General features: G+C 34.9%; 3 long non-coding RNA genes across 3 annotated transcripts; all 3 read right to left on the bottom strand.

The window, feature by feature from the left end:
- Positions 1-5,056: 5,056 nt before the first annotated feature.
- Positions 5,057-5,842, bottom strand: LOC146742833 (uncharacterized). The gene is made up of 2 exons (XR_014929474.1): positions 5,769-5,842; positions 5,057-5,369 (listed from the first exon to the last, which is right to left on the bottom strand). It is a non-coding gene; the product is annotated as an uncharacterized LOC146742833 (long non-coding RNA).
- Positions 5,843-11,260: 5,418 nt separating this feature from the next.
- On the bottom strand, positions 11,261-12,124 carry LOC146742832 (uncharacterized). The gene is made up of 2 exons (XR_014929472.1): positions 11,973-12,124; positions 11,261-11,573 (listed from the first exon to the last, which is right to left on the bottom strand). It is a non-coding gene; the product is annotated as an uncharacterized LOC146742832 (long non-coding RNA).
- Positions 12,125-17,529: 5,405 nt separating this feature from the next.
- On the bottom strand, positions 17,530-18,393 carry LOC146742831 (uncharacterized). The gene is made up of 2 exons (XR_014929471.1): positions 18,242-18,393; positions 17,530-17,842 (listed from the first exon to the last, which is right to left on the bottom strand). It is a non-coding gene; the product is annotated as an uncharacterized LOC146742831 (long non-coding RNA).
- Between the last annotated feature and the right edge of the window lie 4,954 nt (positions 18,394-23,347).

The following is a 23,347-nucleotide window of genomic DNA, read 5'->3' as shown; positions in this document are numbered from 1 at the left end:
AACAAATTGATGTGCATATGTACAATATTATGTATGAAGTTTGATTATTTTCATGTTTGTTATGAATTCATGGGGTGTAGGCCGAAACACAAAACAAATAAATTAGCCTAACAATTTTTTTCTTGTTTGTAAATGACTCTGCTGTACATTATAGATATGACTACTAATACCTTATCAAAGTTTTATGTGAATATTACTGATACATATATATAATAAATTTAGGTTTTTCTACTATTTTTTTTATACATTACCATTCCTGTTGATACCATGATTGACTATGATATGGTTCCCATTTATACCAGCTATCTTGATACAAATGAGAATGTTTGTTATATTTGTCACTGTATCTGTCATCATAATATCTATTTAGATACTGCATGTCATTGTAATGTTCACTAAGATATCGTCCAACTTCTTTCTTTTGATTTAACTAATGAGGGTATTGCTTGTATGATTCGTCATAACGTCCACCTTGGTATTCTCTTTGACTGTAGTGATGGTTTTGATATCGGGTAATGACTTTATTAGTCCCCGTTCGGACGAAGTCCGAAAACGGGGACTTATGTTCTGCCCTGTGTGCGTTCGTGCGTCTATGCGTGCGTGCGTCCGTGATCACCTGTATCTCGAACATGCATGGACCGATTAAGTTCAAACTTCACTCATACATCACACATTATATGGGACATATGCACATGCATTTTTTTCATGATCCGATTAATGATAGCCAAATGGCGGCCGTTCTAAGGCCAAAAATGCATTGAAATCGCACATTTTCACCATTCCGGACCCGTATCTCAGTTATGCATGGACGGATTTCGTTCAAATTTGGTACATACATTAAACATAACAGGACCTTGATGCACGTCATTTTTTTTACCGAATCAAGTTCGAAATGGCCGACTGGCGGCCATTTTGTTTTAAAGAATTCAGTTCTGGATCCATATCTGAGACATGTCTGGATTGATCAATTTCAAACTTCACACACACATGGTACATTATGTCACAAATAGATATGTGCATTTGTTTCATGATCCGCTTAACAATAGCTGAATGATGGCCATTTTAAGGCCGAAAATGCATCAAAATCACGTATTTTCATAATTCCAGAACCGGATCTCAGTCATGCATGGATGGATTTTGTTCAGATTTAGTACAATGTGTTGTACGCATGCAGGTGCATTTCGGATCAGACCACTGAAAGTGGTCTGAGATTTCGGTCATGATCTGCTTTGAATGTATATGTCACTCAAATATGAACAGAACAGGGACGTGTCATTTGTTTCCTTGTCTGTTTAGCTATAATCTTTGTGGTTGTTCAGAATTCTTGGTGAATCTGCTGCTGTGTCTACGACTGTTATTGCTGTTTCTGTGTTGCCCTGTGTAGAATACTGCGTTCAGGTTGTCTATTAATGTTTTGTCCATGTGTGAAACTATTTCTTGCTTGATACAAGTGAATATTTCTCACTGTACGTTTGATGTCAGCAACAAATAGTCTAGTACCAGTAGTGTTAAGATGAATCCCATCACTTGTATACATGTCTTTAGTGTGACTTAATTAGTTTTCTATGTTCTACATAGGTACAGTCAGCTGTTTCACATTTAACTTTCATACTTTGGTCAATTTCATTTATCACAGTGTTCACATTTTTTTCACTGCCATGGCTTGGTAATAGATTTGATATTACAATCCTTGCATTGGTAAACACATTCTTGGTGTTATTGATTAACCGGATTCTTTGATCAAATTTCCGTTCCTGTCTGAGCTACTATTAAGTTATTACGCCAAGTCTCGTTAATTTTATGTAACTGTTGCACTCTATGAATGAGGTATTTCCAAAGGTCAGGGTTCGTTTAATTTTTATCAACTCGTCTCGTCAGTAGTAGAATGAAACCTGTTTCTTATTTACAATAGTTTCCTTTTTATTTCGATTTTTCTTACCGACATTTGAGCAATTGAGTAGTAAAAACTGCAAATAGCCGTTGTGTAGCAAAATTTCACCGGTGATCGTGAAAAACTGCGTGATACAAATTTCTTTTTTTAAAGATTTGAGGAAAGGTAAATTTAGACTCAACCCACTCAATGGTGGAAATGATATAACACAACACCATGACAAGGTTTGACTCCATGGACGATTAAACATATTGTAAATATTTGTATTTTATTTTTTTATCTGATGATTGAACATCAGCAAGCGTTGGTGTATGATGGATGTGGCATGTCGTCGTGATGCAATAGCCATTTTTGTGGACTATTTACGTCACTTTCATAAAACGGGCATTATCTCTGTTTGTGTTTTTTGGTTGATCATGGAGATTGAAAATTAAATGGCTCCCATAGTTTTTGTCAGTTTGTCTTGAAATTTTCACACTATTTCACAGTACTTTGCCACTACTTTGCCACTACTTTGCAGTACTTTGCCACTACTTTGCCATACTTTGCCATACTTTGCCACTACTTTGCCACTACTTTGCCGTACTTTACCACTACTTTGCCGTACTTTACCACTACTTTACCACTACTTTGCCATACTGTGCCATACTGTGCCATACTGTGCCATACTGTGCCATACTTTGCTATACTTTGCCGTACTTTGCTGTACTTTGCCACTACTTTGCCATACTTTTCAGTACTTTGCCTCTACTTTGCTGTACTTTTCAGTACTTTGCCACTACTTTGCAGTACTTTGCCATACTTTGCCACTATTTTGCCATACTTTGCAGTACTTTGCTGTACTTTGCCGTACTTTGCCATACTTTGCCACTACTTTGCAGTACTTTGCCACTACTGTGCCACTACTTTGCCACTACTTTGCCATTACTTTGTCGTACTTTGCCACTACTTTGTCATACTTTGCCACTACTTTGCCGTACTTTGCCACTACTTTGCCACTACTTAGCCAGTGTTCTCCCCAGAAAAATGTATCAGAGTGGCGGCTAATTTGCATATAATTTACATATCATTAGCATTTGTCTAAAGATAAAGAAAACAATAATGACAGGCTTGCATGGATGAAAATGTGTCTTTATTTTTTAACAAATTTATGTAGAAGATTAAATGAATCTGCTGCTGTGTGATTTCTATGTAATTTTGATTCTTCGGACTTTCATGGAAGCCCAGTGATCTGCAGCTTTTGAGAACGCCGTGATTTTCTTTGCTTCCCACTTCTATTAAATGACATGGCCTTCTTGTGCATCTCCGAGTGTGCGTGTTTATCGATAGCATATTTCGTAATAGTTATACATAGAATTCCATACCAAAGAACTATTTCTGGATGTTTTTAAGTTGAATTTTCCACATATGTGTCACAGCATTCCTAAAAGATAAGAAATAGGAGCGAATCAATACTTGTATTTAAAAAATATCGTCACGATCAACACGAAAATAAACAAATTGCCGCCATTTTGAAAAGTCGCTAAACTTAAAAATTGCCACGATAAACTTTACCCAACTATTTCAAAACACAATACTAGTATTAGTTACTTTGATAAATCGTAGCCAACAATTTTTGAACTTCCAGAAAGAAGGTTGTTTCCAAAAAAATGTTTCGACGATCGGCAAAAAATGAAGCCATACAAAAATTTACTAAACTAGGTCTTTGCCACTACTTTGCAGTACTTTGCCATTACTTTGCAGTACTTTGCACACTATTCATTACTTTGCCACTACTTTGTCGTACTTTTCAGTACTTCGCCACTACTTTGCAGTACTTTACCTCTACTTTGCCATACTTTGCCACTACTTTGCCATACTTTGCCTTTTACAATCCTTGCATTGGTAAACACATTCTTGGTGTTATTGATTAACCGGATTCTTTGATCAAATTTCCGTTCCTGTCTGAGCTACTATTAAGTTATTACGCCAAGTCTCGTTAATTTTATGTAACTGTTGCACTCTATGAATGAGGTATTTCCAAAGGTCAGGGTTCGTTTAATTTTTATCAACTCGTCTCGTCAGTAGTAGAATGAAACCTGTTTCTATTTACAATAGTTTCCTTTTTATTTCGATTTTTCTTACCGACATTTGAGCAATTGAGTAGTAAAAACTGCAAATAGCCGTTGTGTAGCAAAATTTCACCGGTGATCGTGAAAAACTGCGTGATACAAATTTCTTTTTTTAAAGATTTGAGGAAAGGTAAATTTAGACTCAACCCACTCAATGGTGGAAATGATATAACACAACACCATGACAAGGTTTGACTCCATGGACGATTAAACATATTGTAAATATTTGTATTTTATTTTTTTATCTGATGATTGAACATCAGCAAGCGTTGGTGTATGATGGATGTGGCATGTCGTCATGATGCAATAGCCATTTTTGTGGACTATTTACGTCACTTTCATAAAACGGGCATTATCTCTGTTTGTGTTTTTTGGTTGATCATGGAGATTGAAAATTAAATGGCTCCCATAGTTTTTGTCAGTTTGTCTTGAAATTTTCACACTATTTCACAGTACTTTGCCACTACTTTGCCACTACTTTGCAGTACTTTGCCACTACTTTGCCATACTTTGCCATACTTTGCCACTACTTTGCCGTACTTTACCACTACTTTGCCGTACTTTACCACTACTTTACCACTACTTTGCCATACTGTGCCATACTGTGCCATACTGTGCCATACTTTGCTATACTTTGCCGTACTTTGCTGTACTTTGCCACTACTTTGCCATACTTTTCAGTACTTTGCCACTACTTTGCTGTACTTTTCAGTACTTTGCCACTACTTTGCAGTACTTTGCCATACTTTGCCACTATTTTGCCATACTTTGCAGTACTTTGCTGTACTTTGCCGTACTTTGCCATACTTTGCCACTACTTTGCAGTACTTTGCCACTACTGTGCCACTACTTTGCCACTACTTTGCCATTACTTTGTCGTACTTTGCCACTACTTTGTCATACTTTGCCACTACTTTGCCGTACTTTGCCACTACTTTGCCACTACTTAGCCAGTGTTCTCCCCAGAAAAATGTATCAGAGTGGCGGCTAATTTGCATATAATTTACATATCATTAGCATTTGTCTAAAGATAAAGAAAACAATAATGACAGGCTTGCATGGATGAAAATGTGTCTTTATTTTTTAACAAATTTATGTAGAAGATTAAATGAATCTGCTGCTGTGTGATTTCTATGTAATGTTGATTCTTCGGACTTTCATGGAAGCCCAGTGATCTGCAGCTTTTGAGAACGCCGTGATTTTCTTTGCTTCCCACTTCTATTAAATGACATGGCCTTCTTGTGCATCTCCGAGTGTGCGTGTTTATCGATAGCATATTTCGTAATAGTTATACATAGAATTCCATACCAAAGAACTATTTCTGGATGTTTTTAAGTTGAATTTTCCACATATGTGTCACAGCATTCCTAAAAGATAAGAAATAGGAGCGAATCAATACTTGTATTTAAAAAATATCGTCACGATCAACACGAAAATAAACAAATTGCCGCCATTTTGAAAAGTCGCTAAACTTAAAAATTGCCACGATAAACTTTACCCAACTATTTCAAAACACAATACTAGTATTAGTTACTTTGATAAATCGTAGCCAACAATTTTTGAACTTCCAGAAAGAAGGTTGTTTCCAAAAAAATGTTTCGACGATCGGCAAAAAATGAAGCCATACAAAAATTTACTAAACTAGGTCTTTGCCACTACTTTGCAGTACTTTGCCATTACTTTGCAGTACTTTGCACACTATTCATTACTTTGCCACTACTTTGTCGTACTTTTCAGTACTTCGCCACTACTTTGCAGTACTTTACCTCTACTTTGCCATACTTTGCCACTACTTTGCCATACTTTGCCTTTTTTTGCCACTACTTTGCCGTAATTTGCCACTACTTTGCCGTACTTTTCCATACTTTGCCACTAGTTTGCCGTACTTTGCCACTAGTTTGCCGTACTTTGCCATACTTTGCCATACTTTGCCACTACTTTGCCACTACTTTGCAGTACTTTGCCACTACTTTGCCACTACTTTGCAGTACTTTTTAGTACTTTGCCACGTCTGGTATTATCATTGATCCTTCTGCCCTTCATAAATCCCTTTTGGTTCTCATTAATAATTGATGGTAATATTAATTTCATTCTATTTGCCAAACACGCTGAGCCAATCTTATAATTCGTGTTCAGTAAAGATATCGGACGCCAGTTTTTCAAAAAGAATCTGTTCTTGTTTGGTTTAGGCAGACAAGTTATAATGGCCTTTTTCTGTGTTGTACTTAATTCTCCCTTTTCATAAGATTCATTTAGACTCATTAAAAGGTAAGGTGAAATATCTCTCCAAAAGAATTTGTAAAATTCACTGGGGAAACCGTCTGAACCAGGTGTTTTTCCATTGACCATATTTTTCAAAGCATTGGCACATTCTTGTATTGTAGCTTTCCCTCAAACGAATTTCTTTCCTCCGTTGATAATTTTGGTGTATTTGTTTTTAGAAATGAACAATTTTGATCAGAAATATCCCTGACTGTTTGATCGGCTGATTTATACAAGTTTTTGTAAAATTGTTTCATTTCTTTCAAAATTTTTCCTTGATCTAAAATTTCAGAACCATCTTCTTTAACCAGTTTTCCAATCGTTTTATTTACATACTGTCTTTTTTCCAGTGTACAAAAATATTTAGACGGTTTCTCCCCATAAAGAGAGTCATTTACCTTTGACCTTATCATACCGCCCTTCAACACTTGAGAGCGCATTTGTTCCAGTTCGGACTGTTTATTTTCAAGTTTTATCAGTTGTTCCTTTTGAATGTTTTTATTAATTTGTTGTATTTTAAGGTCAATTTCCTGTTCCAATAAATATTGTTTTTTATTATTTTCTCGTTTCCTATGACTGGAATACATTATAGTTTTGCCTCTGATATTTAGTTTTAAAACCTCGAAAAATAACTGGCTGGAAATAGAAAACTCCTCCGTATCTGGAACTTCTGCGCTTTCATCAATTGGACTGCTATTCACCATATAATCATTTACCGTTTCGAGCATTTACATGTGACCGAAAACATTCGCTTACGATGAAACTAAGTTGAATTTTACTTGCATTTCATAACAATTCAATGAATTTATTTTTTGTACGTTATTATAATTACTACTGAGTACTAATCAACAATTGCAACACTATGATAACGAGTAAGTTATTCACTTATTCACACTTCTTTTAGAATATACTATTCGTTACCAACAAAATAAAAAAAATGCATATTAAATGTTTTTTGGTTACTCTTTATTTCTTAGTCATGATATTGTACATTTTATGTATATGTAAATTATACAATATTTAGGCATTGAATCCTATGCAAAAAGTCTGTATATTTCTAGTATACAACAAATATACATTAATGAATTTGTATAAAGTGTGTATACAAATAATGTACTGCCGTTTTCTTGTATGTATGAATTTTGTATACAAATAATGTACACAATTTCAAAAAAAGTATACTTTTTGTACAGAATATGTATACAATTAATATACTATTGGGGCGGACAATTTGGTAAGGGAATACACTTCCGCATTGCGTTGATAAAAATACTTCGTCAATAATCGGAAAACTTCGACTGTATGAAAGAGCATTTTCATTGGTTAATGAAAGACGTGACCTGTTAGGTCAAAGGAAGTTGTTCAGGTCAAATTATGATGAAACCATGGCGGGAAATAGCTTTGTAATGAGAGTTTGTGTACAATCTTGCCTTTGACCGTTTTCCCACGGACCCTACCCATTTTTTCACAGTATGTGAACCATATTGTAATAAAATTTTTTTTTTTTGTTCATATTTGTTCCTTCATTGTAAAAAAGTGTCGTTGAAATCATTGACAACTCATTTTGCATTTTTGTTTTCTCAAAAAGACGTAATATTCCAGTTCTGGAATACCAGAAATGCTTGATTTTTGATGATTATTTAGCACAAAAATGGCTGTCATTTGGCCATTTTGAATCAGATTCAGTCAAACCAATATATCTATGTCGTGATGTATAATGAATATATAAAATTTGATCATAATCAGTCAAATAATGTAGAAATACGGCTCCAGAAACACATTCATTAAAACAAAATGGCCGCCAGTCAGCCATTTTGAATCAAATTTGAAAAATAAAATGACATGTATCAGTAACCCATAATGAGATATGGCACTAGAACTGCATTCATTGAAGCAAAATGGCTGCCAGTCGGCCTATTTAAATTGGATCTGAAAAATAAAATGGGGTGCATCAAGGTCCCATAATGTCTAACATATGTAAGTTTAAACAAAATCCATCCATAATTGCTTGATTTTGATGATTTTTAAGCACAAAATTGGCCACCATTCGGCCATCTTGAAACAGATCATGAAACAAATTGATGTGCATATGTACAATATTATGTATGAAGTTTGATTATTTTCATGTTTGTTATGAATACATGGGGTGTAGGCCGAAACACAAAACAAATAAATTAGCCTAACAATTTTTTTCTTGTTTGTAAATGACTCTGCTGTACATTATAGATATGACTACTAATACCTTATCAAAGTTTTATGTGAATATTACTGATACATATATATAATAAATTTAGGTTTTTCTACTATTTTTTTTATACATTACCATTCCTGTTGATACCATGATTGACTATGATATGGTTCCCATTTATACCAGCTATCTTGATACAAATGAGAATGTTTGTTATATTTGTCACTGTATCTGTCATCATAATATCTATTTGGATACTGCATGTCATTGTAATGTTCACTAAGATATCGTCCAACTTCTTTCTTTTGATTTAACTAATGAGGGTATTGCTTGTATGATTCGTCATAACGTCCACCTTGGTATTCTCTTTGACTGTAGTGATGGTTTTGATATCGGGTAATGACTTTATTAGTTCCCGTTCGGACGAAGTCCGAAAACGGGGACTTATGTTCTGCCCTGTGTGCGTTCGTGCGTCTATGCGTGCGTGCGTCCGTGATCACCTGTATCTCGAACATGCATGGACCGATTAAGTTCAAACTTCACTCATACATCACACATTATATGGGACATATGCACATGCATTTTTTTCATGATCCTATTAATGATAGCCAAATGGCGGTCGTTCTAAGGCCAAAAATGCATTGAAATCGCACATTTTCACCATTCCGGACCCGTATCTCAGTTATGCATGGACGGATTTCGTTCAAATTTGGTACATACATTAAACATAACAGGACCTTGATGCACGTCATTTTTTTTTACCGAATCAAGTTCGAAATGGCCGACTGGCGGCCATTTTGTTTTAAAGAATTCAGTTCTGGATCCATATCTGAGACATGTCTGGATTGATCAATTTCAAACTTCACACACACATGGTACATTATGTCACAAATAGATATGTGCATTTGTTTCATGATCCGCTTAACAATAGCTGAATGATGGCCATTTTAAGGCCGAAAATGCATCAAAATCACGTATTTTCATAATTCCAGAACCGGATCTCAGTCATGCATGGATGGATTTTGTTCAGATTTAGTACAATGTGTTGTACGCATGCAGGTGCATTTCGATTTCGGTCATGATCTGCTTTGAATGTATATGTCACTCAAATATGAACAGAACAGGGACGTGTCATTTGTTTCCTTGTCTGTTTAGCTATAATCTTTGTGGTTGTTCAGAATTCTTGGTGAATCTGCTGCTGTGTCTACGACTGTTATTGCTGTTTCTGTGTTGCCCTGTGTAGAATACTGCGTTCAGGTTGTCTATTAATATTTTGTCCATGTGTGAAACTATTTCTTGCTTGATACAAGTGAATATTTCTCACTGTACGTTTGATGTCAGCAACAAATAGTCTAGTACCAGTAGTGTTAAGATGAATCCCATCACTTGTATACATGTCTTTAGTGTGACTTAATTAGTTTTCTATGTTCTACATAGGTACAGTCAGCTGTTTCACATTTAACTTTCATACTTTGGTCAATTTCATTTATCACAGTGTTCACATTTTTTTCACTGCCATGGCTTGGTAATAGACTTGATATTACAATCCTTGCATTGGTAAACACATTCTTGGTGTTATTGATTAACCGGATTCTTTGATCAAATTTCCGTTCCTGTCTGAGCTACTATTAAGTTATTACGCCAAGTCTCGTTAATTTTATGTAACTGTTGCACTCTATGAATGAGGTATTTCCAAAGGTCAGGGTTCGTTTAATTTTTATCAACTCGTCTCGTCAGTAGTAGAATGAAACCTGTTTCTATTTACAATAGTTTCCTTTTTATTTCGATTTTTCTTACCGACATTTGAGCAATTGAGTAGTAAAAACTGCAAATAGCCGTTGTGTAGCAAAATTTCACCGGTGATCGTGAAAAACTGCGTGATACAAATTTCTTTTTTTAAAGATTTGAGGAAAGGTAAATTTAGACTCAACCCACTCAATGGTGGAAATGATATAACACAACACCATGACAAGGTTTGACTCCATGGACGATTAAACATATTGTAAATATTTGTATTTTATTTTTTTATCTGATGATTGAACATCAGCAAGCGTTGGTGTATGATGGATGTGGCATGTCGTCATGATGCAATAGCCATTTTTGTGGACTATTTACGTCACTTTCATAAAACGGGCATTATCTCTGTTTGTGTTTTTTGGTTGATCATGGAGATTGAAAATTAAATGGCTCCCATAGTTTTTGTCAGTTTGTCTTGAAATTTTCACACTATTTCACAGTACTTTGCCACTACTTTGCCACTACTTTGCAGTACTTTGCCACTACTTTGCCATACTTTGCCATACTTTGCCACTACTTTGCCGTACTTTACCACTACTTTGCCGTACTTTACCACTACTTTACCACTACTTTGCCATACTGTGCCATACTTTGCTATACTTTGCCGTACTTTGCTGTACTTTGCCACTACTTTGCCATACTTTTCAGTACTTTGCCACTACTTTGCTGTACTTTTCAGTACTTTGCCACTACTTTGCAGTACTTTGCCATACTTTGCCACTATTTTGCCATACTTTGCAGTACTTTGCTGTACTTTGCCGTACTTTGCCACTACTTTGCAGTACTTTGCCACTACTGTGCCACTACTTTGCCACTACTTTGCCATTACTTTGTCGTACTTTGCCACTACTTTGTCATACTTTGCCACTACTTTGCCGTACTTTGCCACTACTTTGCCACTACTTAGCCAGTGTTCTCCCCAGAAAAATGTATCAGAGTGGCGGCTAATTTGCATATAATTTACATATCATTAGCATTTGTCTAAAGATAAAGAAAACAATAATGACAGGCTTGCATGGATGAAAATGTGTCTTTATTTTTTAACAAATTTATGTAGAAGATTAAATGAATCTGCTGCTGTGTGATTTCTATGTAATGTTGATTCTTCGGACTTTCATGGAAGCCCAGTGATCTGCAGCTTTTGAGAACGCCGTGATTTTCTTTGCTTCCCACTTCTATTAAATGACATGGCCTTCTTGTGCATCTCCGAGTGTGCGTGTTTATCGATAGCATATTTCGTAATAGTTATACATAGAATTCCATACCAAAGAACTATTTCTGGATGTTTTTAAGTTGAATTTTCCACATATGTGTCACAGCATTCCTAAAAGATAAGAAATAGGAGCGAATCAATACTTGTATTTAAAAAATATTGTCACGATCAACACGAAAATAAACAAATTGCCGCCATTTTGAAAAGTCGCTAAACTTAAAAATTGCCACGATAAACTTTACCCAACTATTTCAAAACACAATACTAGTATTAGTTACTTTGATAAATCGTAGCCAACAATTTTTGAACTTCCAGAAAGAAGGTTGTTTCCAAAAAAATGTTTCGACGATCGGCAAAAAATGAAGCCATACAAAAATTTACTAAACTAGGTCTTTGCCACTACTTTGCAGTACTTTGCCATTACTTTGCAGTACTTTGCACACTATTCATTACTTTGCCACTACTTTGTCGTACTTTTCAGTACTTCGCCACTACTTTGCAGTACTTTACCTCTACTTTGCCATACTTTGCCACTACTTTGCCATACTTTGCCTTTTTTTGCCACTACTTTGCCGTAATTTGCCACTACTTTGCCGTACTTTGCCATACTTTGCCACTAGTTTGCCGTACTTTGCCACTAGTTTGCCGTACTTTGCCATACTTTGCCATACTTTGCCACTACTTTGCCACTACTTTGCAGTACTTTGCCACTACTTTGCCACTACTTTGCCACTACTTTGCCACTACTTTGCAGTACTTTTTAGTACTTTGCCACGTCTGGTATTATCATTGATCTATCTGCCCTTCATAAATCCCTTTTGGTTCTCATTAATAATTGATGGTAATATTAATTTCATTCTATTTGCCAAACACGCTGAGCCAATCTTATAATTCGTGTTCAGTAAAGATATCGGACGCCAGTTTTTCAAAAAGAATCTGTTCTTGTTTGGTTTAGGCAGACAAGTTATAATGGCCTTTTTCTGTGTTGTACTTAATTCTCCCTTTTCATAAGATTCATTTAGACTCATTAAAAGGTAAGGTGAAATATCTCTCCAAAAGAATTTGTAAAATTCACTGGGGAAACCGTCTGAACCAGGTGTTTTTCCATTGACCATATTTTTCAAAGCATTGGCACATTCTTGTATTGTAGCTTTCCCTCAAACGAATTTCTTTCCTCCGTTGATAATTTTGGTGTATTTGTTTTTAGAAATGAACAATTTTGATCAGAAATATCCCTGACTGTTTGATCGGCTGATTTATACAAGTTTTTGTAAAATTGTTTCATTTCTTTCAAAATTTTTCCTTGATCTAAAATTTCAGAACCATCTTCTTTAACCAGTTTTCCAATCGTTTTATTTACATACTGTCTTTTTTCCAGTGTACAAAAATATTTAGACGGTTTCTCCCCATAAAGAGAGTCATTTACCTTTGACCTTATCATACCGCCCGTCAACACTTGAGAGCGCATTTGTTCCAGTTCGGACTGTTTATTTTCAAGTTCTATCAGTTGTTCCTTTTGAATGTTTTTATTAATTTGTTGTATTTTAAGGTCAATTTCCTGTTCCAATAAATATTGTTTTTTATTATTTTCTCGTTTCCTATGACTGGAATACATTATAGTTTTGCCTCTGATATTTAGTTTTAAAACCTCGAAAAATAACTGGCTGGAAATAGAAAACTCCTCCGTATCTGGAACTTCTGCGCTTTCATCAATTGGACTGCTATTCACCATATAATCATTTACCGTTTCGAGCATTTACATGTGACCGAAAACATTCGCTTACGATGAAACTAAGTTGAATTTTACTTGCATTTCATAACAATTCAATGAATTTATTTTTTGTACGTTATTATAATTACTACTGAGTACTAATCAACAATTGCAACACTATGATAACGAGTAAGTTATTCACTTATTCACACTTCTTTTAGAATATACTATTCGTTACCAACAAAATAAAAAAAATGCATATTAAATGTTTTTTGGTTACTCTTTATTTCTTAGTCATGATATTGTACATTTTATGTATATGTAAATTATACAATATTTAGGCATTGAATCCTATGCAAAAAGTCTGTATATTTCTAGTATACAACAAATATACATTAATGAATTTGTATAAAGTGTGTATACAAATAATGTACTGCCGTTTTCTTGTATGTATGAATTTTGTATACAAATAATGTACACAATTTCAAAAAAAGTATACTTTTTGTACAGAATATGTATACAATTAATATACTATTGGGGCGGACAATTTGGTAAGGGAATACACTTCCGCATTGCGTTGATAAAAATACTTCGTCAATAATTGGAAAACTTTGACTGTATGAAAGAGCATTTTCATTGGTTAATGAAAGACGTGACCTGTTAGGTCAAAGGAAGTTGTTCAGGTCAAATTATGATGAAACCATGGCGGGAAATAGCTTTGTAATGAGAGTTTGTGTACAATCTTGCCTTCGACCGTTTTCCCACGGACCCTACCCATTTTTTCACAGTATGTGAACCATATTGTAATAAAATTTTTGTTTTTTGTTCATATTTGTTCCTTCATTGTAAAAAAGTGTCGTTGAAATCATTGACAACTCATTTTGCATTTTTGTTTTCTCAAAAAGACGTAATATTCCAGTTCTGGAATGCCAGAAATGCTTGATTTTTGATGATTTTTTAGCACAAAAATGGCTGTCATTTGGCCATTTTGAATCAGATTCAGTCAAACCAATATATCTATGTCGTGATGTATAATGAATATATAAAATTTGATCATAATCAGTCAAATAATGTAGAAATACGGCTCCAGAAACACTTCATTAAAACAAAATGGCCGCCAGTCAGCCATTTTGAATCAAATTTGAAAAATAAAATGACATGTATCAGTAACCCATAATGAGATATGGCACTAGAACTGCATTCATTGAAGCAAAATGGCTGCCAGTCGGCCAATTAAATTGGATCTGAAAAATAAAATGGGGTGCATCAAGGTCCCATAATGTCTAACATATGTAAGTTTAAACAAAATTCATGCATAATTGCTTGATTTTGATGATTTTTAAGCACAAAATTGGCCACCATTCGGCCATCTTGAAACAGATCATGAAACAAATTGATGTGCATATGTACAATATTATGTATGAAGTTTGATTATTTTCATGTTTGTTATGAATTCATGGGGTGTAGGCCGAAACACAAAACAAATAAATTAGCCTAACAATTTTTTTCTTGTTTGTAAATGACTCTGCTGTACATTATAGATATGACTACTAATACCTTATCAAAGTTTTATGTGAATATTACTGATACATATATATAATAAATTTAGGTTTTTCTACTATTTTTTTTATACATTACCATTCCTGTTGATACCATGATTGACTATGATATGGTTCCCATTTATACCAGCTATCTTGATACAAATGAGAATGTTTGTTATATTTGTCACTGTATCTGTCATCATAATATCTATTTGGATACTGCATGTCATTGTAATGTTCACTAAGATATCGTCCAACTTCTTTCTTTTGATTTAACTAATGAGGGTATTGCTTGTATGATTCGTCATAACGTCCACCTTGGTATTCTCTTTGACTGTAGTGATGGTTTTGATATCGGGTAATGACTTTATTAGTCCCCGTTCGGACGAAGTCCGAAAACGGGGACTTATGTTCTGCCCTGTGTGCGTTCGTGCGTCTATGCGTGCGTGCGTCCGTGATCACCTGTATCTCGAACATGCATGGACCGATTAAGTTCAAACTTCACTCATACATCACACATTATATGGGACATATGCACATGCATTTTTTTCATGATCCGATTAATGATAGCCAAATGGCGGCCGTTCTAAGGCCAAAAATGCATTGAAATCGCACATTTTCACCATTCCGGACCCGTATCTCAGTTATGCATGGACGGATTTCGTTCAAATTTGGTACATACATTAAACATAACAGGACCTTGATGCACGTCATTTTTTTTACCGAATCAAGTTCGAAATGGCCGACTGGCGGCCATTTTGTTTTAAAGAATTCAGTTCTGGATCCATATCTGAGACATGTCTGGATTGATCAATTTCAAACTTCACACACACATGGTACATTATGTCACAAATAGATATGTGCATTTGTTTCATGATCCGCTTAACAATAGCTGAATGATGGCCATTTTAAGGCCGAAAATGCATCAAAATCACGTATTTTCATAATTCCAGAACCGGATCTCAGTCATGCATGGATGGATTTTGTTCAGATTTAGTACAATGTGTTGTACGCATGCAGGTGCATTTCGGATCAGACCACTGCAAGTGGTCTGAGATTTCGGTCATGATCTGCTTTGAATGTATATGTCACTCAAATATGAGCAGAACAGGGACGTGTCATTTGTTTTCTTGTCTGTTTAGCTATAATCTTTGTGGTTGTTCAGAATTCTTGGTGAATCTGCTGCTGTGTCTACGACTGTTATTGCTGTTTCTGTGTTGCCCTGTGTAGAATACTGCGTTCAGGTTGTCTATTAATATTTTGTCCATGTGTGAAACTATTTCTTGCTTGATACAAGTGAATATTTCTCACTGTACGTTTGATGTCAGCAACAAATAGTCTAGTACCAGTAGTGTTAAGATGAATCCCATCACTTGTATACATGTCTTTAGTGTGACTTAATTAGTTTTCTATGTTCTACATAGGTACAGTCAGCTGTTTCACATTTAACTTTCATACTTTGGTCAATTTCATTTATCACAGTGTTCACATTTTTTTCACTGCCATGGCTTGGTAATAGACTTGATATTACAATCCTTGCATTGGTAAACACATTCTTGGTGTTATTGATTAACCGGATTCTTTGATCAAATTTCCGTTCCTGTCTGAGCTACTATTAAGTTATTACGCCAAGTCTCGTTAATTTTATGTAACTGTTGCACTCTATGAATGAGGTATTTCCAAAGGTCAGGGTTCGTTTAATTTTTATCAACTCGTCTCGTCAGTAGTAGAATGAAACCTGTTTCTATTTACAATAGTTTCCTTTTTATTTCGATTTTTCTTACCGACATTTGAGCAATTGAGTAGTAAAAACTGCAAATAGCCGTTGTGTAGCAAAATTTCACCGGTGATCGTGAAAAACTGCGTGATACAAATTTCTTTTTTTAAAGATTTGAGGAAAGGTAAATTTAGACTCAACCCACTCAATGGTGGAAATGATATAACACAACACCATGACAAGGTTTGACTCCATGGACGATTAAACATATTGTAAATATTTGTATTTTATTTTTTTATCTGATGATTGAACATCAGCAAGCGTTGGTGTATGATGGATGTGGCATGTCGTCATGATGCAATAGCCATTTTTGTGGACTATTTACGTCACTTTCATAAAACGGGCATTATCTCTGTTTGTGTTTTTTGGTTGATCATGGAGATTGAAAATTAAATGGCTCCCATAGTTTTTGTCAGTTTTGTCTTGAAATTTTCACACTATTTCACAGTACTTTGCCACTACTTTGCCACTACTTTGCAGTACTTTGCCACTACTTTGCCATACTTTGCCATACTTTGCCACTACTTTGCCGTACTTTACCACTACTTTGCCGTACTTTACCACTACTTTACCACTACTTTGCCATACTGTGCCATACTGTGCCATACTGTGCCATTCTTTGCTATACTTTGCCGTACTTTGCTGTACTTTGCCACTACTTTGCCATACTTTTCAGTACTTTGCCACTACTTTGCTGTACTTTTCAGTACTTTGCCACTACTTTGCAGTACTTTGCCATACTTTGCCACTATTTTGCCATACTTTGCAGTACTTTGCTGTACTTTGCCGTACTTTGCCATACTTTGCCACTACTTTGCAGTACTTTGCCACTACTGTGCCACTACTTTGCCATTACTTTGTCGTACTTTGCCACTACTTTGTCATACTTTGCCACTACTTTGCCGTACTTTGCCACTACTTTGCCACTACTTAGCCAGTGTTCTCCCCAGAAAAATGTATCAGAGTGGCGGCTAATTTGCATATAATTTACATATCATTAGCATTTGTCTAAAGATAAAGAAAACAATAATGACAGGCTTGCATGGATGAAAATGTGTCTTTATTTTTTAACAAATTTATGTAGAAGATTAAATGAATCTGCTGCTGTGTGATTTCTATGTAATGTTGATTCTTCGGACTTTCATGGAAGCCCAGTGATCTGCAGCTTTTGAGAACGCCGTGATTTTCTTTGCTTCCCACTTCTATTAAATGACATGGCCTTCTTGTGCATCTCCGAGTGTGCGTGTTTATCGATAGCATATTTCGTAATAGTTATACATAGAATTCCATACCAAAGAACTATTTCTGGATGTTTTTAAGTTGAATTTTCCACATATGTGTCACAGCATTCCTAAAAGATAAGAAATAGGAGCGAATCAATACTTGTATTTAAAAAATATCGTCACGATCAACACGAAAATAAACAAATTGCCGCCATTTTGAAAAGTCGCTAAACTTAAAAATTGCCACGATAAACTTTACCCAACTATTTCAAAACACAATACTAGTATTAGTTACTTTGATAAATCGTAGCCAACAATTTTTGAACTTCCAGAAAGAAGGTCGTTTCCAAAAAAATGTTTCAACGATCGGCAAAAAATGAAGCCATACAAAAATTTACTAAACTAGGTCTTTGCCACTACTTTGCAGTACTTTGCCATTACTTTGCAGTACTTTGCACACTATTCATTACTTTGCCACTACTTTGTCGTACTTTTCAGTACTTCGCCACTACTTTGCAGTACTTTACCTCTACTTTGCCATACTTTGCCACTACTTTGCCATACTTTGCCTTTTTTTGCCACTACTTTGCCGTAATTTGCCACTACTTTGCCGTACTTTGCCATACTTTGCCACTAGTTTGCCGTACTTTGCCACTAGTTTGCCGTACTTTGCCATACTTTGCCATACTTTGCCACTACTTTGCCACTACTTTGCAGTACTTTGCCACTACTTTGCCACTACTTTGCCACTACTTTGCAGTACTTTTTAGTACTTTGCCACGTCTGGTATTATCATTGATCCTTCTGCCCTTCATAAATCCCTTTTGGTTCTCATTAATAATTGATGGTAATATTAATTTCATTCTATTTGCCAAACACGCTGAGCCAATCTTATAATTCGTGTTCAGTAAAGATATCGGACGCCAGTTTTTCAAAAAGAATCTGTTCTTGTTTGGTTTAGGCAGACAAGTTATAATGGCCTTTTTCTGTGTTGTACTTAATTCTCCCTTTTCATAAGATTCATTTAGACTCATTAAAAGGTAAGGTGAAATATCTCTCCAAAAGAATTTGTAAAATTCACTGGGGAAACCGTCTGAACCAGGTGTTTTTCCATTGACCATATTTTTCAAAGCATTGGCACATTCTTGTATTGTAGCTTTCCCTCAAACGAATTTCTTTCCTCCGTTGATAATTTTGGTGTATTTGTTTTTAGAAATGAACAATTTTGATCAGAAATATCCCTGACTGTTTGATCGGCTGATTTATACAAGTTTTTGTAAAATTGTTTCATTTCTTTCAAAATTTTTCCTTGATCTAAAATTTCAGAACCATCTTCTTTAACCAGTTTTCCAATCGTTTTATTTACATACTGTCTTTTTTCCAGTGTACAAAAATATTTAGACGGTTTCTCCCCATAAAGAGAGTCATTTACCTTTGACCTTATCATACCGCCCGTCAACACTTGAGAGCGCATTTGTTCCAGTTCGGACTGTTTATTTTCAAGTTCTATCAGTTGTTCCTTTTGAATGTTTTTATTAATTTGTTGTATTTTAAGGTCAATTTCCTGTTCCAATAAATATTGTTTTTTATTATTTTCTCGTTTCCTATGACTGGAATACATTATAGTTTTGCCTCTGATATTTAGTTTTAAAACCTCGAAAAATAACTGGCTGGAAATAGAAAACTCCTCCGTATCTGGAACTTCTGCGCTTTCATCAATTGGACTGCTATTCACCATATAATCATTTACCGTTTCGAGCATTTACATGTGACCGAAAACATTCGCTTACGATGAAACTAAGTTGAATTTTACTTGCATTTCATAACAATTCAATGAATTTATTTTTTGTACGTTATTATAATTACTACTGAGTACTAATCAACAATTGCAACACTATGATAACGAGTAAGTTATTCACTTATTCACACTTCTTTTAGAATATACTATTCGTTACCAACAAAATAAAAAAAATGCATATTAAATGTTTTTTGGTTACTCTTTATTTCTTAGTCATGATATTGTACATTTTATGTATATGTAAATTATACAATATTTAGGCATTGAATCCTATGCAAAAAGTCTGTATATTTCTAGTATACAACAAATATACATTAATGAATTTGTATAAAGTGTATATACAAATAATGTACTGCCGTTTTCTTGTATGTATGAATTTTGTATACAAATAATGTACACAATTTCAAAAAAAGTATACTTTTTGTACAGAATATGTATACAATTAATATACTATTGGGGCGGACAATTTGGTAAGGGAATACACTTCCGCATTGCGTTGATAAAAATACTTCGTCAATAATCGGAAAACTTTGACTGTATGAAAGAGCATTTTCATTGGTTAATGAAAGACGTGACCTGTTAGGTCAAAGGAAGTTGTTCAGGTCAAATTATGATGAAACCATGGCGGGAAATAGCTTTGTAATGAGAGTTTGTGTACAATCTTGCCTTCGACCGTTTTCCCACGGACCCTACCCATTTTTTCACAGTATGTGAACCATATTGTAATAAAATTTTTGTTTTTTGTTCATATTTGTTCCTTCATTGTAAAAAAGTGTCGTTGAAATCATTGACAACTCATTTTGCATTTTTGTTTTCTCAAAAAGACGTAATATTCCAGTTCTGGAATGCCAGAAATGCTTGATTTTTGATGATTTTTTAGCACAAAAATGGCTGTCATTTGGCCATTTTGAATCAGATTCAGTCAAACCAATATATCTATGTCGTGATGTATAATGAATATATAAAATTTGATCATAATCAGTCAAATAATGTAGAAATACGGCTCCAGAAACACTTCATTAAAACAAAATGGCCGCCAGTCAGCCATTTTGAATCAAATTTGAAAAATAAAATGACATGTATCAGTAACCCATAATGAGATATGGCACTAGAACTGCATTCATTGAAGCAAAATGGCTGCCAGTCGGCCAATTAAATTGGATCTGAAAAATAAAATGGGGTGCATCAAGGTCCCATAATGTCTAACATATGTAAGTTTAAACAAAATTCATGCATAATTGCTTGATTTTGATGATTTTTAAGCACAAAATTGGCCACCATTCGGCCATCTTGAAACAGATCATGAAACAAATTGATGTGCATATGTACAATATTATGTATGAAGTTTGATTATTTTCATGTTTGTTATGAATTCATGGGGTGTAGGCCGAAACACAAAACAAATAAATTAGCCTAACAATTTTTTTCTTGTTTGTAAATGACTCTGCTGTACATTATAGATATGACTACTAATACCTTATCAAAGTTTTATGTGAATATTACTGATACATATATATAATAAATTTAGGTTTTTCTACTATTTTTTTTATACATTACCATTCCTGTTGATACCATGATTGACTATGATATGGTTCCCATTTATACCAGCTATCTTGATACAAATGAGAATGTTTGTTATATTTGTCACTGTATCTGTCATCATAATATCTATTTGGATACTGCATGTCATTGTAATGTTCACTAAGATATCGTCCAACTTCTTTCTTTTGATTTAACTAATGAGGGTATTGCTTGTATGATTCGTCATAACGTCCACCTTGGTATTCTCTTTGACTGTAGTGATGGTTTTGATATCGGGTAATGAATTTATTAGTCCCCGTTCGGACGAAGTCCGAAAACGGGGACTTATGTTCTGCCCTGTGTGCGTTCGTGCGTCTATGTGTGCGTGCGTCCGTGATCACCTGTATCTCGAACATGCATGGACCGATTAAGTTCAAACTTCACTCATACATCACACATTATATGGGACATATGCACATGCATTTTTTTCATGATCCGATTAATGATAGCCAAATGGCGGTCGTTCTAAGGCCAAAAATGCATTGAAATCGCACATTTTCACCATTCCGGACCCGTATCTCAGTTATGCATGGACGGATTTCGTTCAAATTTGGTACATACATTAAACATAACAGGACCTTGATGCACGTCATTTTTTTTACCGAATCAAGTTCGAAATGGCCGACTGGCGGCCATTTTGTTTTAAAGAATTCAGTTCTGGATCCATATCTGAGACATGTCTGGATTGATCAATTTCAAACTTCACACACACATGGTACATTATGTCACAAATAGATATGTGCATTTGTTTCATGATCCGCTTAACAATAGCTGAATGATGGCCATTTTAAGGCCGAAAATGCATCAAAATCACGTATTTTCATAATTCCAGAACCGGATCTCAGTCATGCATGGATGGATTTTGTTCAGATTTAGTACAATGTGTTGTACGCATGCAGGTGCATTTCGATTTCGGTCATGATCTGCTTTGAATGTATATGTCACTCAAATATGAACAGAACAGGGACGTGTCATTTGTTTCCTTGTCTGTTTAGCTATAATCTTTGTGGTTGTTCAGAATTCTTGGTGAATCTGCTGCTGTGTCTACGACTGTTATTGCTGTTTCTGTGTTGCCCTGTGTAGAATACTGCGTTCAGGTTGTCTATTAATATTTTGTCCATGTGTGAAACTATTTCTTGCTTGATACAAGTGAATATTTCTCACTGTACGTTTGATGTCAGCAACAAATAGTCTAGTACCAGTAGTGTTAAGATGAATCCCATCACTTGTATACATGTCTTTAGTGTGACTTAATTAGTTTTCTATGTTCTACATAGGTACAGTCAGCTGTTTCACATTTAACTTTCATACTTTGGTCAATTTCATTTATCACAGTGTTCACATTTTTTTCACTGCCATGGCTTGGTAATAGACTTGATATTACAATCCTTGCATTGGTAAACACATTCTTGGTGTTATTGATTAACCGGATTCTTTGATCAAATTTCCGTTCCTGTCTGAGCTACTATTAAGTTATTACGCCAAGTCTCGTTAATTTTATGTAACTGTTGCACTCTATGAATGAGGTATTTCCAAAGGTCAGGGTTCGTTTAATTTTTATCAACTCGTCTCGTCAGTAGTAGAATGAAACCTGTTTCTATTTACAATAGTTTCCTTTTTATTTCGATTTTTCTTACCGACATTTGAGCAATTGAGTAGTAAAAACTGCAAATAGCCGTTGTGTAGCAAAATTTCACCGGTGATCGTGAAAAACTGCGTGATACAAATTTCTTTTTTTAAAGATTTGAGGAAAGGTAAATTTAGACTCAACCCACTCAATGGTGGAAATGATATAACACAACACCATGACAAGGTTTGACTCCATGGACGATTAAACATATTGTAAATATTTGTATTTTATTTTTTTATCTGATGATTGAACATCAGCAAGCGTTGGTGTATGATGGATGTGGCATGTCGTCGTGATGCAATAGCCATTTTTGTGGACTATTTACGTCACTTTCATAAAACGGGCATTATCTCTGTTTGTGTTTTTTGGTTGATCATGGAGATTGAAAATTAAATGGCTCCCATAGTTTTTGTCAGTTTGTCTTGAAATTTTCACACTATTTCACAGTACTTTGCCACTACTTTGCCACTACTTTGCAGTACTTTGCCACTACTTTGCCATACTTTGCCACTACTTTGCCACTACTTTGCTGTACTTTACCACTACTTTGCCGTATTTTACCACTACTTTACCACTACTTTGCCATACTGTGCCATACTGTGCCATACTGTGCCATTCTTTGCT

The sequence above is a fragment of the Saccoglossus kowalevskii genome, chromosome 5, assembly GCF_978046115.1.
Source record: "Saccoglossus kowalevskii chromosome 5, keSacKowa6.1, whole genome shotgun sequence".
Classification (NCBI taxonomy): domain Eukaryota; kingdom Metazoa; phylum Hemichordata; class Enteropneusta; family Harrimaniidae; genus Saccoglossus; species Saccoglossus kowalevskii.
This window is presented reverse-complemented; position numbering and strand designations above follow the sequence as displayed.